At 37.4% G+C, this 20,248-nt stretch overlaps 1 long non-coding RNA gene across 6 annotated transcripts in view; it reads right to left on the reverse strand.

Annotated features, from left to right (window-relative positions):
• LOC147340006 (uncharacterized) overlaps positions 1 to 20,248 on the reverse strand; it is a 384,986-nt gene that overhangs the window by 60,263 nt on the left and 304,475 nt on the right. For 3 of the 6 annotated variants that reach the window (XR_015159235.1, XR_015159238.1, XR_015159237.1), the window contains exon 6: positions 2,087 to 2,258. The exons of 2 other annotated variants lie outside the window; for them this stretch is intronic. This is a non-coding gene — a long non-coding RNA (uncharacterized LOC147340006). Of the gene's footprint in view, positions 1 to 99; positions 293 to 2,086; positions 2,259 to 20,248 lie in introns of those variants that run through there. One more of the 6 variants, XR_015159239.1, reaches the window with a different exon arrangement.

A 20,248-nucleotide genomic window follows, 5' to 3' on the forward strand; every position in this document is an offset into this window, starting at 1 on the left:
CTATTAGCCAAGATGGTTAAAAACAAAAAAAAACTAGTCACAAGATTTTACCAAGAAATAATCATCAGGAAAGCAGGGAATACATAAGTCCAAAGCAGAACAGAACAGCAGTGCCCAAAGGAGAGAGGCAGTTGAATAACAACTGAAAAACGCAAACTGCAAACACAGTGTAGGTTTAAAACAAAAACGACTGGAACATGAGGCTCCAAATCTGAGAGTAGGGTCATCCTTCTATTTTTGATACGAGTGTTTCTTTATATTGGCAGAATAACAGTGGACATCTTAAATGGCTCTAAAAAATAAAATGAACCAAATCCATTTGAGAGGTTACGGTGAAGGGGGACGGGGTAGATTTTTCACCAGCATTACAAATTGAAAATTAATTTCCATTTACTTCTCCATTTTTGAGGAATTTATTACATAATCAGTAACAGAAGTGGAGGGGGGGGTCACTAGAACGACACAGCAACATGGAGATTATATTTAAACACCAGAACATGGATCATTGCAGTGAAGTGTCTGCTTTCTCAACCATGACTTGTTCTTAATGAAAAATCATCATGTGGACATTCAGGGCAATTTGATTCTGTCTACCAGGAGACACTAGGGAATCCCAAATTGTGTTTCTCAGCTGCTGGCTGGTGGATTACCAGGCAACACTTTAATTGCTTTGCATATACAAACAACCATCTTTGCCCTCATCATGGTGACAGCAATTCATTTCTCTGCCTCCCTCATTCTCCCTCTCATTCCTGGATCCAGATCAAAGAAGTGGTCTTCAAGCTCACCATTCTGGACCATTTTGTAAATTGATGATGGTTGAATCAAATGATTCCAAATCATTCACCAAACACTGTGATGTATCAGTTCTAATTTACTGTTATTTTATCTTAGGAAAGGCACAGTAATTCAGTGTCTTCATCTTTGCAATAAAATACTGGAAGATTAAAGTCAAACGTAAGTAAAAAATAATTTAATATCTACTTTCAGGAGTGAGTGTTGAGTTGGTTTTCCTAAATACAAAGCCTGAGATGGGGGTTCTTGAACAAGTGATTTATTGAGGGAGTACTCTCAGGAGAAAGGAAGTGAAGAAAGCTGACACAGTGGGTGAAAGAAGCCAACCAAGAAAGCGGTCTAACCTGGAGTCTAGATTGAACTGGATGCTACAGGGAGTTCTAGAGCCTGAATTACACCACAGAGTAGGAACTGCCTTTTGTATGCCTATACCAGGAAGTCATTGACGGGGCGGCATAAAGAATGTGTGCCAGGGGAAAGTTATCTCCTAGGCAAGATGAGGCCAGTTCTCTGGAGAGGGGCCAGCTATGTATGTTAGCAGTCAAAACTCAGCAGTGAAAGAATGGGAGCAATATCCAGGTATAGAGGATCTTGGTATGACCCAAGCAGGTCTACTAGAGGCGGAAAGTAATTTTCTAGCAACACTTTCATTGCTTATTAGACCATGGAATTTGTATAATAAAAGTTGCGAAGTTTGAAATCTGTACCATATATTGCTTGAAACTTCACAAGCGTATTTCAATTTACTAGAACAAAAGAGACTGGGTTTTTAGAATAATGTCAGCTTAAAATGAGACAGGATCTACACTTTTAGGGCATAGCTACTAATATGATTTCACAGAGAAATAATACTTATAAACTGAGTCACTGATGATTGTCAATTGGAAGAGACTGTACCAACACAAATTGCAGCATTTTGAAATATATGACAGAATAATGAGGATTTGGGGTACTTCAAGACTTCTATATAATCTGCGAAATATTATATTTACAAAATAAAAGTGAATCACCTTTTTCTGACCCCAAAATGGGAAAACTTCATAAAATGAGCTGTTTCCCCAGACAACTCTGAACAGAAACATGCAGCTTTTCATTCTAAAATCAACATTTATCACCCATCCCAGATCAGACATAATTTTTAAAAGAACCACTGCTAATAAGTTGTAAGATCATTTATAAGCAAAAGAGAACACTATTTATTATAATTGGTACTATTGGCCTAAAGCCAGGCAAGATCTTAAGCTGCAAATAAGGCTCCAGATGCTAGCCAGTCTTAATCCAAGGATCTTACCATTTAGCAAGTTTTTCATCCTCCCACTACATGTAAATGAGAGTGACCATCCCTCCATGCCTTCAAATATAGGATCTGGGAGCTCTATGCTTCGATTTCTGATGAACCACTGCATACTGCTCCATTGCATTGCTCTCACTTCCACTCATTACTGGAAACAGCAGTAATTTCACTGCAAGGGGAAAGTGGAAGGCATCAATATTCATCGAGTATTTTTTTTAGAAAGCTGTAAATTTACATATGTCTTAATGAAGTAAATTTTTACATCCATGATCTTTTAAAATAACCCTATCAAATATTTATTCTCTTTCTACAGCAAAAGAAACTCAAGTTAAAATAAGCTAAATAACTTGAAAGAAGTCTCACAAATAATAAAAGAATGGACAGGTATTTGAACCCGAAGATTGGTCTTTTATAGATTTTGTGCCCTTTTATTATACCAGTTGTTCTCGAAGTATGGTCCCTGGACTGGCAGCACTGACATAATCTCAAAACTTTTCAGAAGTTCAAATTCTTGTACTTGATTACCTAGATACTGCCCGAATTAGGCACAGAAACCTACATTTTACCAAGTCCTTCAAATGTTTGTGAATCATGTTCAACTTTGAGAATCTCTGTCTTATGCTGTATTTCTTTTTCTTTTCCAGAAACAAAGAGATAAAATTTTTGATTCAGCTTTAGCTACTATTCCTCTTAGAAACTGGGTCCTGTGAACCCCAAAGACAGCCTTGAATTTCAAACACTGTTTCTGTTAAGTTTATTCAAAGTTTTATTTACTTTGCTTTTACTTGAGGCTGGTAAACAGGTCTGTTTTCTGGGCATCATCCCAAATGTCTCCAGCACTACCACACCTTTCACTTAATGTTTGTTTATTCATTCATCCATGCACAGTCATTCATGCAACTACTATTATTTTAAATCCTTTCATGTGTTAGGTACTATGGTAGACTAGGAAGATTAATGGACCTACCAGAGATGTCCACGTCCTAATCTGCAGAAACTTAGAATATGTTTTATTACATGGCAAAGAGAAGTTAAGGTTGCAAATAGAATGAAGGTTGTTAATCAGCTTAGCTTAAAATGATGTGATTATCCTGGATTATTATTAGTGAAGTGAAGTCCCTCAGTCTTGTCCGACTCTTCATGACCCCATGGACTGTAGCCTATTATGCTCCTCCATCCATGGGATTTTCCAGGCAAGAGTACTGGAGTGGGTTGCCATTTCCTTCTCCAGAGGATCATCCTGACCCAGGGATCGAACCCAGGTCTCCCGCACTGTAGGCAGACGCTTTACCCTCTGAGCCACCAGGGAAGTCCACCAGGGAATTATTATCACTACCCCCCAAAATGAAATACTTAGGTGTAAACCTTAAAAATAAACATAAGATCTATATAAGGAGAACTAAAAAATTCTGTCAAACAAAATCAAAAAATAAAGGGAGAGATACCCCATGTTCATAGATAGACTCACAATTGTCAAGATGTCAGTTCTTCCTGATTTGATCTATAGATTCAATGTGTGCATGCGTGCTAATGAAAGGTTGTTGCTGAGCTGTGAAAGACGCCAGGATTCTTGGCCTCTGGAGGAAAGGAATTCAATCTGGGGCCAGTGATGAGGCTTGATCGCTTAGAGCTTTTGTGTAATAAAGTTTTATTAACATATAAAAGACATAGAGAAAGCTTCTGACATTGACATCAGAAGTGGGCACAAAGAGTGCCCATCTGCTAGTCTTTAGCTGGATGTTATATAGCTACTAGCTGTCTACTAATTCGAGAAAGGAAATCTCTCAAAACTCAAAGACTGGCACCAGGCCCCTCACCCACAACATGCATTTTGAGATAACATTGGCACAAGATGAGTTGTCCTGGGTCATAAAATGATTGACAAGAATCTTGAAGAAAGGCAGTTTCCTAGTGAATACAGTCTCATTAGCATAGCTTAAGAGAACATTTGCATGAGTAAAACATACTGGTTTGTCAAGTTGGTTCTGAGTCTTAGATGGAACCAACTTGAGGACAAGAGTCTAGGGTAAATACATAGTTCATTAACATAGCTTAAGACAAACATTTCCATAAGAAAAATGCATTGGTTAGCTCAAGGTTTGAGAAAAGTTAAGTTCAGGTGGAACCAGGTACTGTTATGGCAACACAGAATTTTAAAAGAAACCTCTTTTTAAATTTGTATGGAGAAGGGGAAAATAATCTTTCCTCCTGCTGCTTAAGAGAGAGAGAAAAAATGTCTGACACTTGCAGCCTATTTCCTCCGTTTGGAGACCCCTGGCCTTCCTGCCTGTTACCATCTCACCAAGTTGTGTCTGACTCTTTACAACCCCATAGACTGTAGCCCATCAGGCTCTCTGTCCATGAGATTTTCCAGGCAAGAATACTGAAGTGGGTTGCCATTTCCTCTTCCAGGGTATCTTCCTGACCCAGGGATCCAACCCACATCTCTTGTGTCTCCTGCACTGGCAGGTGGATTCTTTACCACTGAGCCAGCTGGGAAGCCCCAATAGATTCAATGCAATGCCAACCAAAATTTCGCCAAGTCATTTTATGGATATTGATAAACTGATTCTAAAGTTTATATGGAGAGGCAAAAGAACCCCCCGCCAAAACCAACACAATATTGAAGAAGAACAGAGTTGGAAAACTGATGCTCCCTGACTTTTAAGACTTACTATAAAGCTACAGCAACCCAGACAATGTGGTATTGGTTCAAAGAATGGACAAACAGATCGATGGAACAGAACAGAGAACCCAGAAGTAGACCCACTTAAATATATAGCAAATGAGCAAAGGCAACACAATGAAGCAAAGACAGTCTGTTCAACAAATATTTCTGGAACAATCAGACATGCACAAGCAAAAAATGAATTTAGACATGAACCCTACACACTTCATAATAATTAACCCCCAAACAGATCACAGACTTAAAGTATTAGTCACTCAGTTGTGTCCAACTCTTTGTGATCCCATGGACTGTAGCCTGCCAGGCTCCTCTGTCCATGGGATTTCCCAGGCAAGAATACTGGAGTGGGTAGCCATTTCTTTCTCCAGGGCATTCCCGACCCAGGGATCAAACCCTGGTCTCCTGAATTACAGGCAGATTCTTTTACTGTGTGAGCCATTGGAGAAGCCCCACAGACTTAAAGGTAACATGTAAAAGTTATTAAACTCCTAGAACATAGGAGAAAACCTAGATGACCTTGATACTTTTTGAGATATAACATCAAAGACATATTGCATGAAAAAAGAACTGATAAGCTAGAATTCATTAAAATTTAATTTTTTGTCCCATTAAAGACAATAACAAGATAATAGGAAAACAAAACACAGACTGGGAGAAAATATTTGCAAAATACACATCTGATAAAGGATCATTATTTTAAATATACAAATTAAAATTTTTAACTTAATAATAAGCAAAAACCCAAGTGAAAAATGGGCCAAAGCTTTTAACAAGATACTTCACCAAAGGTACGATAAACAGATGGAAAATAAGCACATGAAAAGATGTTCCACATCATATGTCATGAGGGCAATGGAACATAAAACAATGTAAAATCATTAAGTACCTATTAGAATGGCCAAAATCTGAAACATGGACAATGCCAAATTCTAGCAAGGATTCAGAGTATCAGAGACTCTTGTATATTGCTGGTGGGAATGTCTAATGTTTCAGCCACTTTGGAAGACAGTTTAACAGTTATTCCAAAGTTAAATATCCTCTTACCATATGATCTAGGAATTGCATTCCATGGTATTTATCGAAAGGAGTTAAGAACGTATATCCACACAAAAATTTGCCCATAGACATTAGTAGCAGCTTTATTCACCATTGCCAAAACTTGGAAATAGCCAAGATGTCCTTTAGTATGTGAATGGATAAACAAACTGTGATACACCCAGATAATGGAAAATATTCAGCATTAAAAAGAAATGAGCTGTCCAGCTATGAAAAGACATGGAGGAACATTACATTCATATTACCAAGTGAAAGAAGCCAGTCTGAGAAGACTACGTACTGTACGATTCCAACTATATGTCATTCTGAAAGAGGCAAAGCTAGAAAAAACAATAAAAATGTCAGTGTTTGCCAGGAGGTGAGGAGCAGATGAAAAAGCAGAGCACAGAGGATTTTCAGGGCAGTGGAAGTACTCTATATAATATTACATGATGGATAAATGTCATATGCATTCATCCAAACTCACAGAATATACAACACCAAGAGTGAACTCTAAGGCAAATTACAGACTTAGAATGATTATTAATGTATGTATAATGATAATGATTATCAATGTATCAATGTATGTCCATCCTTGGTAAAAAATGTACCATTCTGGTAAGTGATGTTGATGATAGTGGAGGTTGTACATGTCAGGAGAGTATATGAGAAATCTCTACATTTTTTTTTTCAATTTTATCATAAACTGAAAACTGCTCTAAAAAATGAAGACTTTTAAAAAGTCAAATGTTTTATTTGAAAAGCAACTTAGATCCCTTAAAAGTCAGTTTCTTCCTTAGCATTTCTTTTGCCAAAGTGAGCGTGTGGGAAGAGATGCTGTTTTACTAAGAGACTTCTATATAATTTTTCTTCTAGCTGCAGATTTTGAAAACCATTTAAAAACAGTTTCACAGTGTACTCTCCTGAATGACATCTTTCCTTTGATGCAGAGGAGTAACTTTTTTAAAAAGCAGTTTTTAAATAGTTGCTCTCCCTAAGGCAAAGGTACCTCATTCTAATGTCTTTTCAGCCTTTTGCCCTTCTTCACCCTCCATTATTTTTCAAGTCTTTTGCACTCCTGATACAATTTCCTAATATTTTATTTAGTGGAATGACCAAATGAAGTATTTAATTCTATGTTGCCATCCATCTTAAAATCATAAAGAAAAATATTCTAGGTAACAGGACTCAACTTTTTTCTGTGTTTAATTTCCAATACATGTTTTAGTTAATTCAACCATTTCAGCCAGATTTTCTTTTCTTTTTAATAAAAGAAACCCAAAAAGCTCAAATCTTCATGGTTGTAAGAAGAGATAAAAAGATTAAAAATGGAATTGCTTTAAGTACTCAGCAATTAAAAATAAAGAAAATAAACAGGGTCTGGAATTTTACTGCAGCACCCACAGTAGCAGAAGAAGGGTGTCATATTCACTATGATATTTTTTTATATTTCACCAAACTGTAAAATATAGTTAGAATTTGCCAGGCCTTCTTAATAATGCATAAACCTCATATTTGTATATAAACTTCCTTTTGGAGAGTTCAAATCTCCTTTATAACATTTCCTCTAACCATGCCAATATTCTACTTGGAAGGCTTATTTTATTCCCAATAACAAACGAGAAAATGAGACCTAAAAACTCAGAATATCTGATGTGCATTTATAAGTCTGAGCAGTTGTTGCATCAAAACTACAAAGCCAAAAAAAAAAAAAAAAAACACAAAAACTACCAAGCCTCTATTTCTTAAATTCTAATCTATCATTTCAGCTTTAACTCATTCCTAGATTAAAAGTAAATATTTATTCTTTAGGGTAAGAAACTTCTATCCATGACTGGTTTTACTTTTCTGTGTGACACAACTGAAAGCAAGACAAAATATGTATTAAAAACTAAATTAGATGCTACACATCACATATCAGAGGACAATGATCCCTGAGACCAGGAAATCCAATGGGGTGAGCCTGTGATTGCATCAATTTAACTTACTGTCTAGAGAGAGTTTCCAGGCCCCAACAGAGTGATGGAGAACCCAGGCTGAACCTAGAGGTCATTCTGAGTTGAGAAGACGGAGCTCAAGTCTGGGTATACCAAAACAGCTCGAGTTTTCAGGCAGTGTACTAGAGAGGAAAGAACTGCACCAAGAGAGAGCTCCAGAGGTCTGCAGAGGGTCCCCATGTCTTTCTCTAAATACAGATCGATGCATATATATTGACCACACTGTGAGGAAATTACCTGCTATCAGAGAAAGAACCATCCAGAGGCAGTTCTCCATGAGTCTGCAGGGGTTTCATAACAAAATATCACAGACTGGGTGACCTAAGCAACAGATGTTTCTTTTCTCACTGCTCTGGAAGCCCAAGATCAAAGTGCTAGCAGGGTAGGTTTTTTCTGTAGCCTCTCTCTTCACTTACAGACCTTATCACTGTGTCCTCCCATGGTCTTTTCTCTGTGAGTGTCCTTCGTGTTTCTTCCTCTTCACATAAGGAGATGAGTCTTATCAAACTATAGCTCCAAACTTATGACCTCATATAATGTTTATTATCTCTTTAAAGGCCCTATCTCTAAATAAACTTACACTGGGAATTAGGGCCTCAACATACTAATTTGCAGAGGGTTGGGGGGTGTCATAATTCAATCCAAAACAGCGTCTCTTGTTTCTACATGTTTTACAAGCAGATTCACCAACTGTCTTTGTTCTAGTATAGCTTTTCAAGGATGTTTTTACAGTGAACTCTCTTAGAGGATAGCTATAATGTTCTCCTTGGAAGCAAAGAACAAGCTTGCTTACTGTGCAGGAAAAAAACATCTAAATCCACTAAGCTTAGGGCTTCCTGCCTATAATGCAATCTTCGGCAAGTACAGGAGTCACCTGGTCCTCTTTACAGCATCCTGTGAGAACTGTGACTCACAGAACTGGTGAGCTCTGTCCAGGGTCTTGTGACTTCTGTCAGCGTTCATGGTACTGTGGTAGTTAAGTTGTTACCTTGTAAGTAGACCAAAAGCTCAGATCTTTCATAGATTTTTCACCACCCAAAAGAATTAGAGTAATAATTAGAATAATCACTCCAGGAACACCAATGGTTCATGGTCCCACTAGGCAAAATGGAAAACCCTGTATAGGGTATAGGGGAGAGGGCTCAGAATGACATTGCTACAGTAATGGAGAAAGATTAGCCCTCGATTCATGCTTCACTAGTTTTATCTGGAAAAGCTTAAATGCAACATTTGAAAGGATTAAAGTATTTCCAAGTGACTTACCTGCAACTCAGAAGAAAGTTCAAGAATACACAGAATCTAACAAGGTAATATTTGGCATTTTTGGCATTCATTTCAGAAAAATGACTAGGCTTTTAAAGAAGCAGGAAAATATTACCTATAATAAGGAGAACATTCAGTCCTGTATGTTCATTGGAAGGACTGATGTTGAAGCTGAAACTCCAATACTTTGGCCACCTGATGCAAAGAGCTGACTCATTTGAAAAGACCTTGATGCTGGGAAAGATTGAGGGCAGGAGGAGAAGGGGATGACAGAGGATGAGATGGTTGGATAGCATCACCGACTCAATGGACATGAGTATGAGTAAGCTCTGGGAATTGGTGATGGACAGGGAAGCCTGGCATGCTACAGTCCATGGGGGTCACAAAGAGTCAAACACCACTGAGTGATTGAACTGAACTGAACTGAATAAACACCCAATATCCACGAAGCTCAACAACCCACAAGCATCAGAAAAGGAAGAAAAATACACCATGGCACATCCCATTCAAACTGCTTAAAAGCAGTAATAAAGAGAACACTTTAAAAGGAGCCAGGAACAAAAAGACATTATATATATATATATATAGTGGAACAAAGGTAAGAATTACCTCAGAATTTGCACTGGATTCATTGCAAATGAGAGGACAATGGAGCAGCATCTTTAAAGCAATGCTTGAATTATATACCCAGGGAAAAACAAAAATAAAAAAAGACCTTTTCATGCTTACAAAAGGTGAACTAATTCTTTACCAAGACTGGCATTTCAAAAAATATTAAAAGAATTCTTCAAGTAGGATCAAACTTATACTAGATGAAAATCTGTGTTTTCATAAAGGAATGAAGAGCACCAGAAATGATAAATACAAAGACTTTTAAACTTATTTTTAAGTCTCTTTTAAATGTAATTATCAGTTTAAAGTCAATAGCATATGTAGAAGTAAAATGCTTGATGAAGATAGCACAGCAGCTGAGATGGGGGAAATGGTTCTAAGTTTCTGTTACCATAGTTGACATAGTATTATGTTAACTTAAGGACAAAGTGTCCCATAAACCCTAAAGCAACCATTTAAAAATTATGCCTAATTAGTCAAAAAGGGAAATAAGCCATAAAAAATACTCATTCACCCTGATTACCAAGATCAGCAAAGACACTACAAAAAAAAAAAAAGAAAATTACAGGACAATATCTTTGGTGAATATAAATGCAAAAAATTCTCAATAAAATATTAGCAAACCAAATCCAACAACACATAAAAAAGATCATACATCATGACTAAGTGGGATTCATCCCAGGTTCACAAGGATGGTTCAACATACATAAATCAATCATCATGATATACCACATAAACAAAAGAAAAGACAAAAACCAAATAATCATCTCAATAGATGCAGCAAAAGCATGCATTTGATAAAATTCATCATTCATTCATTATAAAAAACCCTTATGAAAGTGGGTATAACAGGACCATATCTCAACATAATAAAAGCTATTTATGACAAACCCACAGTCAACATAATACTTGACAGTGAAAAGCTGAACGCCTTCCCACTAAAATCTGGGATGAGACAAGGATGCTCACTCTTACCACTTCTAATCAGCATGGTACTGGAAGTCCTAGTCACAGCAATCAGACAAGAAACAGAAAAAGTATTTAAATTTTTAGGGAAGAGGTAAAACTGTCATTTTATGCAGATGACATGATACTATACAGTAGAAAGTCCTAAAGACTGCACACAAAATCTAGTAGAATTGATAAATGAATTCAGCAAGGTAGCAGGATACCAGATTAACGTATAGAAATTGGTTGTGTTTCTTTACACTAACAACGAAACACTGGAAAGAGAAAATAAACAATCTCTTAAAATCATAGCAAAAAATAACAACAACAACAAGTAGGATTTCTATCAGTATCAGTAACCAGGCATTTTACAGAATTTCATAAATAACTGAATAAAGATCTCACAACTAAATGGGAGTTTTGGTGGGTCCAAAAAAAATTTCTTCCCTGAAAATTTTATCAAACATTTAAAGAAGAGTGTTTAGTTTAAAATTTCTATATTGGTAGGTAGATCTAGAGGGAGATGAGGAAAATCTGTTTCAATGCTAGGCAACAGATGGCAGATAAAAGATATTATCATATACTTTCAACCAGGCAGGATAAATTGTTCAAATATATTTTGGCAGCTGCTAAAGCAAGTAGGAACACAGAAGAGGTAAAGCAAATAAACAAACAAAAGAATTTCAAATGATCCTATGGAGACTAATTAACGAATTGTGCAGTTTTACAGCTATATATTTCTGGAAATTCCAGCCTTGTCTAGGTTCATAATTGGCCTCTTTAAAATTTTAGCACATCTGAGAACTATTATTCTGTGTCCTGGTGCTCTGCCCATCTTAAAGAACTACCAAAAAGTTCACAGGACTCTCCTGGGGAACGGGAAACTCAAGTTATCTACAGCTACGTCAATTTCTAGCTAGAGAACTGACTGTTCTTAACACTGAAATACATATCCTAATTGACTCATGGAACTCACTCGGCAGGCTGTAAGGTTTGAAGTCACAGCGAATGACAGGGTGATGTGCTAAGACAAGTAATGGTCCAGGAGTGAGGAGACAGCTCTTTGTTATGGTAGTAACAGTTATGGGAGTCTTGATAAGTTACTCAGCACCTCATGGCTCCATTTCCTTATTTATACATACGGGAAATCATTCCTGCCCTGCCGATCTCAGAGGCCTTTTAGATGCCCCAAATTTTATAAATTATATACAACACCTGGTAAGAGTATATAGAACAAAAGAAGAAATGGGCAATAACTAAGGAAAAATTATTCATGAAGTATTCTGCAATTTTTTAAAGTTTCTGTCATAAATTTGAGATATATTTTAACATTGTATTATTTGTGTTATTTTAATCACTTATTTTATTATTGAAACCACCCTGTGAATTATACATGGACAATATTCATAGTTTTCTACAAAAGAGACTGAAAAAGTGGTTGCCCAAGTTAAAAACCTAATTTATAACATAGTCATCAACCTATCTTCTGTGTAAAGACTTTTCTCAACAATTTGAGCTGCCCAGAAAAAGGAGTAATCTGTCTTCTAATGTAATGAGTTCCATTTCTGTAGAAAAGAATTATTCCTGCATTGAAAGGAAGGAGATAAGTGAATATTAAATGAAACCCAGGCTGACAAAAGCGTCCATGTCACAAAAAATGCTAAAGAACCCTAGGGTCTAGTGATTCTCCTGCATAATGGGGTTTGTGATACCTACAGGGATAGGTATCTGTGGGCAACAGAAGGGGCTCTGCATGAACTGTATTTTTCTGTGGGATAGTAAAAAGCAGTGCATTACACCAATCCTCTCGCTGTCATATGTCAACAGTGTCTCTCCCAGTAAAATATTATGGAAAAGCCCAAATGAACTTTTGGGCCAACCCAATATTATCATTATCTCCATTTCAAAATAGGAGCTTGAGATTTAGAGAGATTAAAGTATTAATACTTTCCCAACATCCCAAAAGTGGAGAAGCCTGGATCTGAAACAATTTATTCAGAACCAGATCATAGCTGCATGTGATGACAGTATGGTGGGAACCATGGTTAAGGAATTAGCTTATCATGTTCCATTAAATCCTCATTAATTTAGTACTACTGTGATTCTCTTTCCAGATGGGCAAACTGATATTAGTGAGATCTAGAGTCTCCCAATTAAGACATCCAGATCTGGGATTCTCCCCAGGCAGTCCATCGCCATAGCTTACGTGTTTATTTTGGACATTCTACTGCTTTTGCAAAGTAAAAGAGGTACTTAAACTGACTTGTGCATAGAAATGTTATGATCATCTTATCCTTGATTACAATGCAGGAACATATAAATCTTTCCAGTTCTTCAAACTTTAATCTCCTTTTCATTTGTATGAAGTTACTTTCTTAGGAATGTGGTACACATTAAGAATTTTAAGAACATCTACTCACTTGAGCATCGTGTTGGGTTATGTAGACCTAACTTCTCTCAAAGTGTGAGCACAACACCCTTTAAGATGGAAACCTTTGTGCTGTTAAATATAACCATGGGAAAAAGCTCTCATGTTTAAAGAGAAAAAAATCCAACTACTTACAAACTAAATGACAAGTAAGTTACAGAAATGCATTTTCACAATATTATTTATCCTTTTATCATTTCTTCAAAAACAAGGAGGGGCCATCACTTGGCATTTCCTGAAAGCCCCAAACAGCAGTGTACCTAGTAATTGCTTCTTCTAAAATGTGTATCATACAAAATCACTTCTGTGGTATTCCTGACAAAAGTGTATAACCTGAAACTAATCATGAAGAAATACCAGACTGACTTAAACAGAGGGGCATTCTATAAAATGACTGCCAGTACTCTTCCAAAATGTCATAGTCATGAAAGGCAAAGAAATTGCAGACAACTTTAAAGTTCTAGATGAAAGAAGATTAAAGACATTTCCTAGCACCATACATAAAAATATAATCAAAATGGTTTAAAGATGTAAATGTAAGGCCAGAAATGATAAAGCTCTTAGAGGAAAACGTAGGCAGTACACTCTGACATAAATGACAGCAAGATCCTCTTTGACCCACCTCCTAGAGTAATGGAAATAAAAACAAAAATAAACAAATGGGATCTAATTAAACTTAAAAACTCTTGCACAGCAAAGGAAACAATGGACAAGATTAAAAGACAACCCTCAGAATGGAAGAAAATAATTGCAAACAAAACAACTGACAAAGGATTAATCTCCAAAGTGTATAAGCAGCTCATATAGCTCAATATCAGAAAAACAAACAGCCCAATTAAAACCGAGCAGAAGACCTAAACCAACATTTCTCCAAAGAAGACATTCAGAAGGCCAATAAACACACGAAAAGATACTCAACATTGCTCATCATTAGAGAAGTGAAAATCAAAACTACAGTGAAGTATCACCTCACACCTGTCAGAATGGACATCATCAAAAAATCTGCAAACAATGAATGCTGGAGAGGATGTGGAGAAAAGGGAACCCTCTTGGGATGTTGATGGAAATGTAAGTTGATACAGCCCCTATGGAGATTCCTTAAAAAACTAGGAATAAAACTACCATATGACCCAGCAATCCCACTACTGGGCATATACCCTGAGGAAACCATAATTGAAAAAGACACATGTACCCTAATGTTCACTATAGCAGCACTATTTACAATAAACCAGGACATGGAAGCAACCTAGAAATCTAGATGTCCATGGACAGATGAATGGATAAAGATGTGGTACATATATTTGCTGTTGTTCATTCGCTAACTCATGCCCAACTCTTTGTGACCCCACGGACTGCAGCATGCAAGGCTTCCCTGTCCTTCACTATCTCCCAGATTCTGCTCAAATTCAGGTCCATTGAGTGGGTGTTGCTATCTACTCATCTCATCCTCTCCCACCCCCTTCTCCTTTTGCCTTCAATCTTTCCCAGCATTCAGGTCTTTTCCAATGAGTCAGCTCTTTGCATCAGGTGGCTAAACTATTGGAGCTTCAGCTTTAGTATCAGTCCCTCCAATGAATATTCAGGGTTGATTTCCTTTAAGATTTACAATAGACTATCACTCATGCATTAAAAAGAATTAATCTGAGTCAGTTCTAGTGAGGTGGATGAACATAGAACTTGTTGTACAGAGTGAAGTAAGTCAAAAAGATAAAAACAAATATAGTATATTAACGCATATATATGGAATCTAAAACAAATGGTATTGATGAACCTACTTGCAGGGAAGGAATGGAGACGAAGATATAGAGAATGGACTCGTGGACATAGTAGAGGAAGGAAAGAGCGGGATGAATGGAGAAAGTAGCATCAACATATATACACTACCATGTGTAAAACAGATAGCTGATGAGAAGTTGCTATATAATACAGGGAGCCAAACCTGGTGCTCCGTGATGACTGAGGGGGAGGGAGTGGAGGGAGACTCAAGAGGAAGGTGATATGTATACCTTTATGTCTGGTTTACATTGTTGTACAGCAGAAACCAACACAATGTTGTAAAGCAATTTTCCTCCAGTTAAAAAATAACTTGAAAAAAAAGAAGACTAAAAATATATGACAAGTGAACCCATGTGATCCTGGATTGGATAACGGACCAGGGAGAAACTTTTTTTCTGAAAAAGGTATTGTTGGGACAATGGGAAAATTTTGAATCAGACCTGTAAATTAGCTGATAATGTATCAGGGTTAATTTCTTGATTTAAGTAATTGTACTGTGATGATGTATTCTTGCCTGGAGAATCCCATGGACAGAGGAGCCTGGTGGGCTATGGTCCAGAGAGTCACAAAGAGTAGGACATGACAAAAGTGACTTAGCACTGTGATGATGTAAGAGAATGTCTTTCTTAAAGAACTTACTAGAGGTAAAGAGATACTATTTTTGCAATTCTCAAAAACATCAGAAAAAATGTATCCCAAGCTACTGCTTTTATGAAACCAATTTTGGATGCTTTAACCCTCTATTAAATTATACATGGATTGAATGAATGCGAATTTGTTCACATTTGAAGCACTGGGCATGCATTAGCATTTCAGAAGACATGAATACAATATTGGCAATGGTGTTTCCTATATTCACTTTATGAAAAATCTGGCTTTGATTCATTACCTCTCTATAAGCCATATTTGTAATTGGAAATCGTGTTATAGCCTGTAAGTTGACTTGGCTTTTCCAAGCAACATGAGAAAGGTAGTCTGGGTCTCATGATATTCAGTCAATATAATTTGCCTCTCAGCTATCATCCTTGTCAAGTCTAACTCCCAGCTTCATTGGTCATTTCTTAGCCCTGAGTATCCTGGAAAGTCCATTTGGACTTTGATCCCTAGATGACTTAGACTCTGTCAATATATTAATGTTGATGTGTCTTCTACCTCATTTTAAGTCTGATATTCTTAAAAATCTCCAACTATGACCTCCAAGAAACCTATGATAGACTCTCTTCAGGAATATATGGATCCTCAGATTAAAAGGAACACTCTGCTCTTAACTTTCAAAATCCTCATCTAGTTTTAAACTAAACATTTATAATTCTCACTTTTTCTCTTTGACTTTTAAAATGATAGATTGAGCCCTATGTACTGAGAGTTTCTGACAAACAATTTCTTGAAAGAAATATAGAATATTTGATCAAATTAAACATCCTATATCATAACATAAAATTATTGGTAAAAAGGAGCTTATATACTATCATATGTGGTAAGAACTGCACATGGAACAGACTAGTTCCAAATCAGGAAAGGAGTACGTCAACACTGTATATTGTCAATATGCATGTTTAACTTATATGCAGAGTACATCATGCAAAATGCCGGACTGGATGAAACACAAGCTAGAATCAAGATTGCCGGGAGAAACATCAATAACCTCAGATATGCAGATGACACCACACTTATGGCAGAAAGTGAAGAAGAACTAAAGAGCCTCTTGATGAAAGTGATAGAGGAGAGTGAAAAAGTTGGCTTAAAACTCAATATTCAGAAAATGAAGATCATGGCATCTGGTCCCATCACTTCATGGCAAATAGATGGGGAAACAGTGAAAGACTTATTTTCAGTTCAGTTCAGTTCAGTTCAGTAGCTCAGTCATGTCCAACTCTTTGAAACCCCATGAACCGCAGCACACCAGGCCTCCCTGACCATCACCAACTCCTGGCATCCACCCAAACCCATGTCCATTGAGTCAATGATGACATCGAACCATCTCATCCTCTGTCGTCCCCTTCTCCTCCTGCCCTCAATCTTTCCCAGGATCAGAGTCTTTTCAAATGAGTCAGCTTTTCGCATCAGGTGGCCAAAGTATTGGAGTTTCAGCTTCAGCATCACTCCCTCCAATGAACACCCAGGACTGATCTCCTTTAGGATGGACTAGTTGGATCTCCCTGCAGTCCAAGGGACTCTCAAGAGTCTTCTTCAACACCACAGTTCAAAAGTATCAACTCTTTGGTGCTCAGCTTTCTTTATAGACTTATTTTGGGGAGCTCCAAAGTCACTGCAGATGGTGACTGCAGCCATGAAATTAAAAGATGCTTGCTCCCTGGAAGAAAAGCTATAACAAGCCTAGGCAGCATATTAAAAAGCAGAGACATTACTTTGCCAACAAAGGTCCATCTAGTCAAAGCTATGGTTTTTCAAGTAGTCATGTATGGATGTGAGAGTTAGACTATAAAGAAAGCTGAGCGCCAAAGAATTGATGCTTTAGAACTATGGTGTTGGAGAAGACTCTTGAGAGTCCCTTGGATATCTTGGAGATCCAACCAATAAATCATAAAGGAAATCAGTCCTGAATATTCATTGGAAGGACTGATGCTGAAGCTGAAACTCCAATTCTTTGGCCACCTGATGTGAAGAGCTGACTCATTTGAAAAGACCCTGATGCTGGGAAAGATTGAAGGTGGGAGGAGAAGGGGACAACAGAGGATGAGATGGTTGGATGGCATCACTGACTCAATGGGCATGAATTTGAGTAAACTCTTGGAGTTGGCGATGGAGAAGGAGGCCTGGCATGCTGCAGTCCATGGGGTCGCAAAGAGTCGGACACGCCTGAGTGACTGAACTGAACCGAATGTGGTAAGAATAAATGGATTTCCACTAATTCCCCCTTGAGGAGGAAAATCTGTTCTCAAAGTGATCCTCATATTTGTTCACTGTGAAATTGATTCCTCAAGTAATGTGAGTATAGATAAAAGAGAATTTTAAATACTTCCACCTTGTTTCTTGGGGGAAATATTCCATTTCACAATGTGCTACAGACTGCAATACACTTGACTGCACTTATTTTGAAAAGCAGAGATCTGGTTATCTTAACACCTCATTGATAAGGGCCATTAAAATACCACCAACTAAAGCAAACAATAAAAATGCAAGAACAGACAAGTTCTGTTGAAACACTCCAAATATATGGAAATTTCTTATTTAGTATAAATCTTTACTGTTTTTACAAGTTTTTACCAATTCTTTTCTAAAATACAACTCAGGTAGACGTCAAGCCTAGCACCATTTCAGTCTCAACACCAGCACACACTTTTCTTTATTCCATCACAGTTTCTAAACATCTTATATCTTCTACACCTTCATACCTAGTATATCTTGCACACCTTCATACCTAGTATATCTTGCTTACTTTGGTACCTCAGTCTTTAATTCTTTGATCAATTACAACCTCCCTACTCAAGCATCAAGTACTCTATCAGCTTCTAACTCATCACCCTCACACCAAGATAAAATTAAATTTTGTCTTATGGGCAGCCCATAGTATTTTCACATATACAAGCTATGTGATATCTCACATGACTTTTATTAATATTGGTGGGTGTGATGGTTAATTTTATGCATCGAATTGACTAGGCCGTGGTACTCAGATATTTGAGCAAACATTATTCTAAATGTTTCTGTGAGGTAGTTTTGTGCTATATTAACATCTAACCTAGCCAACTTTGAAGAAAGCAGATTATCCACCATAACGTGGGTGGGCCTCATCTAATCAGTTGAAGGCCTTCGTAGAAAAAGCCTGACCTTCCTCTAAGAAGAGGAAATTCTGCCAGCAGACTGCCTTTAGACTTGAAGTGCATCATTAGTTCTTCCTTGGTCTCTTGCATGCTGGCCCAACCTGCAAATTTTGGACTTACCCTCCTTATAGTTGTATGAGCTAATTTCCTTAATTTCTCTCTAGACAGACACAGATAAATATATAAATAGGTGGACATAGATATCTATATATCCAAAGAGATATATAGATTAACATCCTGTTGGGTCTGTTTCTTTGGAGAACCCTGATTAATACAGTGGAGAATACTGGAATGGTTGGTTGTCACCTTGTTTTCTGTTACTTTAAAATTTTCCATAATTAAGATCCCACTAAGGGACTTCCCTAGTGGTCCAGTGGCTGAGACTGCACTCCCAATGCTGGGGGCCCGGCTTCAATCCCTGGTCACAGAACTAGATCCCACATGCTGCAACTAAGGGTTCACACGCCGTAACTAAAAATCTTGCATGCCACAACAAAGATCGAAGATTCTGTGTGCCACAACTAAGACAAAGCACAGCCAAATAAATCAATATTTTTTTAAAAAAGATCCCACTGGAATTTAGATACCAAAAAACCACAAAGAGCTCTTTTGTTAAATTAGATGCACATACACTAAAATGCCTCCCAGGTGGCGCTAGTGGTAAAGAACCAGCCGGCCAATGCAGGAGACATAAGAGATCTGGGTTCGATCCCTGGGTCGGGAAAATCTGCTGGAAGAGGGCATGGCAACCCACTCCAATATTCTTGTCTGGAGAATCCCATGGACAGAGGGGCCTAGTGGGCTATACAGTCCATGGGGTGGCAAAGAGTCAGACACGACTGAGTGACTTAGCACACACACACACTAACACGCTAACAGTTGTTATCTAAGGGTGACATTTATATTTTTTTCCTTGGTATTAGTCTATATTTTCAAAGTCTTCTATAAAAAATTGTATTACTTATGTTAAACAGAAGGAAAAAAAGCCACATTCTGTGATAAAAGCATCAATACTCCCTTTAAGTTAATAGTAGATTTCATTTACCCCCAGGGCTACTTGCACTTCGATTTGAAAGCAGGTGAATACAATACACCTTGAAGCTGGTCATGTTGGAAGGTCAATAGGAAATGGTAAAAACCATGGTGAATTGGAGAATGTGTACCGCATCTGTAAATGGTGGTGGATGTGGTTCCAGTAGGCCACAGCTTAAAAGTTTTAAAAAATATATCAGACTTTTGTTTGAACTACAATAATTTTAAAATGATGGCAACTACCTAAAAAACACAAAGAAACAAAAAACCCAATTTGCTTTCCAAACAAACAAATCACTGAGGACTCTGGTTTATGGTGTCGGATGATACCCTTTAAAAATGATTTAACTTCTCAAGAATAAATTGATTTTTAGCACACCCCACTGAGAATATCATATTCAGAGTGGTACATGCTTCTACAAGTTGCTGACTATGAATTTCAGGGGCAGAATTAGAGAAATGCTAATACCCACTGGTGAATGACAATTTACTTCATTTAAAGCAGAGTCAGTCAGTTCAGTCGCTCAGTCGTGTCCGACTCTTTGCGACCCATGGACTGTAGCCTACCAGGCTTCTCCGTCCATGGGATTCTCCAGG

Source organism: Bos grunniens, chromosome X (genome assembly GCF_055505025.1).
Source record: "Bos grunniens cultivar Pamir isolate PY7600 chromosome X, Bosgru_T2T1.0, whole genome shotgun sequence".
NCBI lineage: Eukaryota > Metazoa > Chordata > Mammalia > Artiodactyla > Bovidae > Bos > Bos grunniens.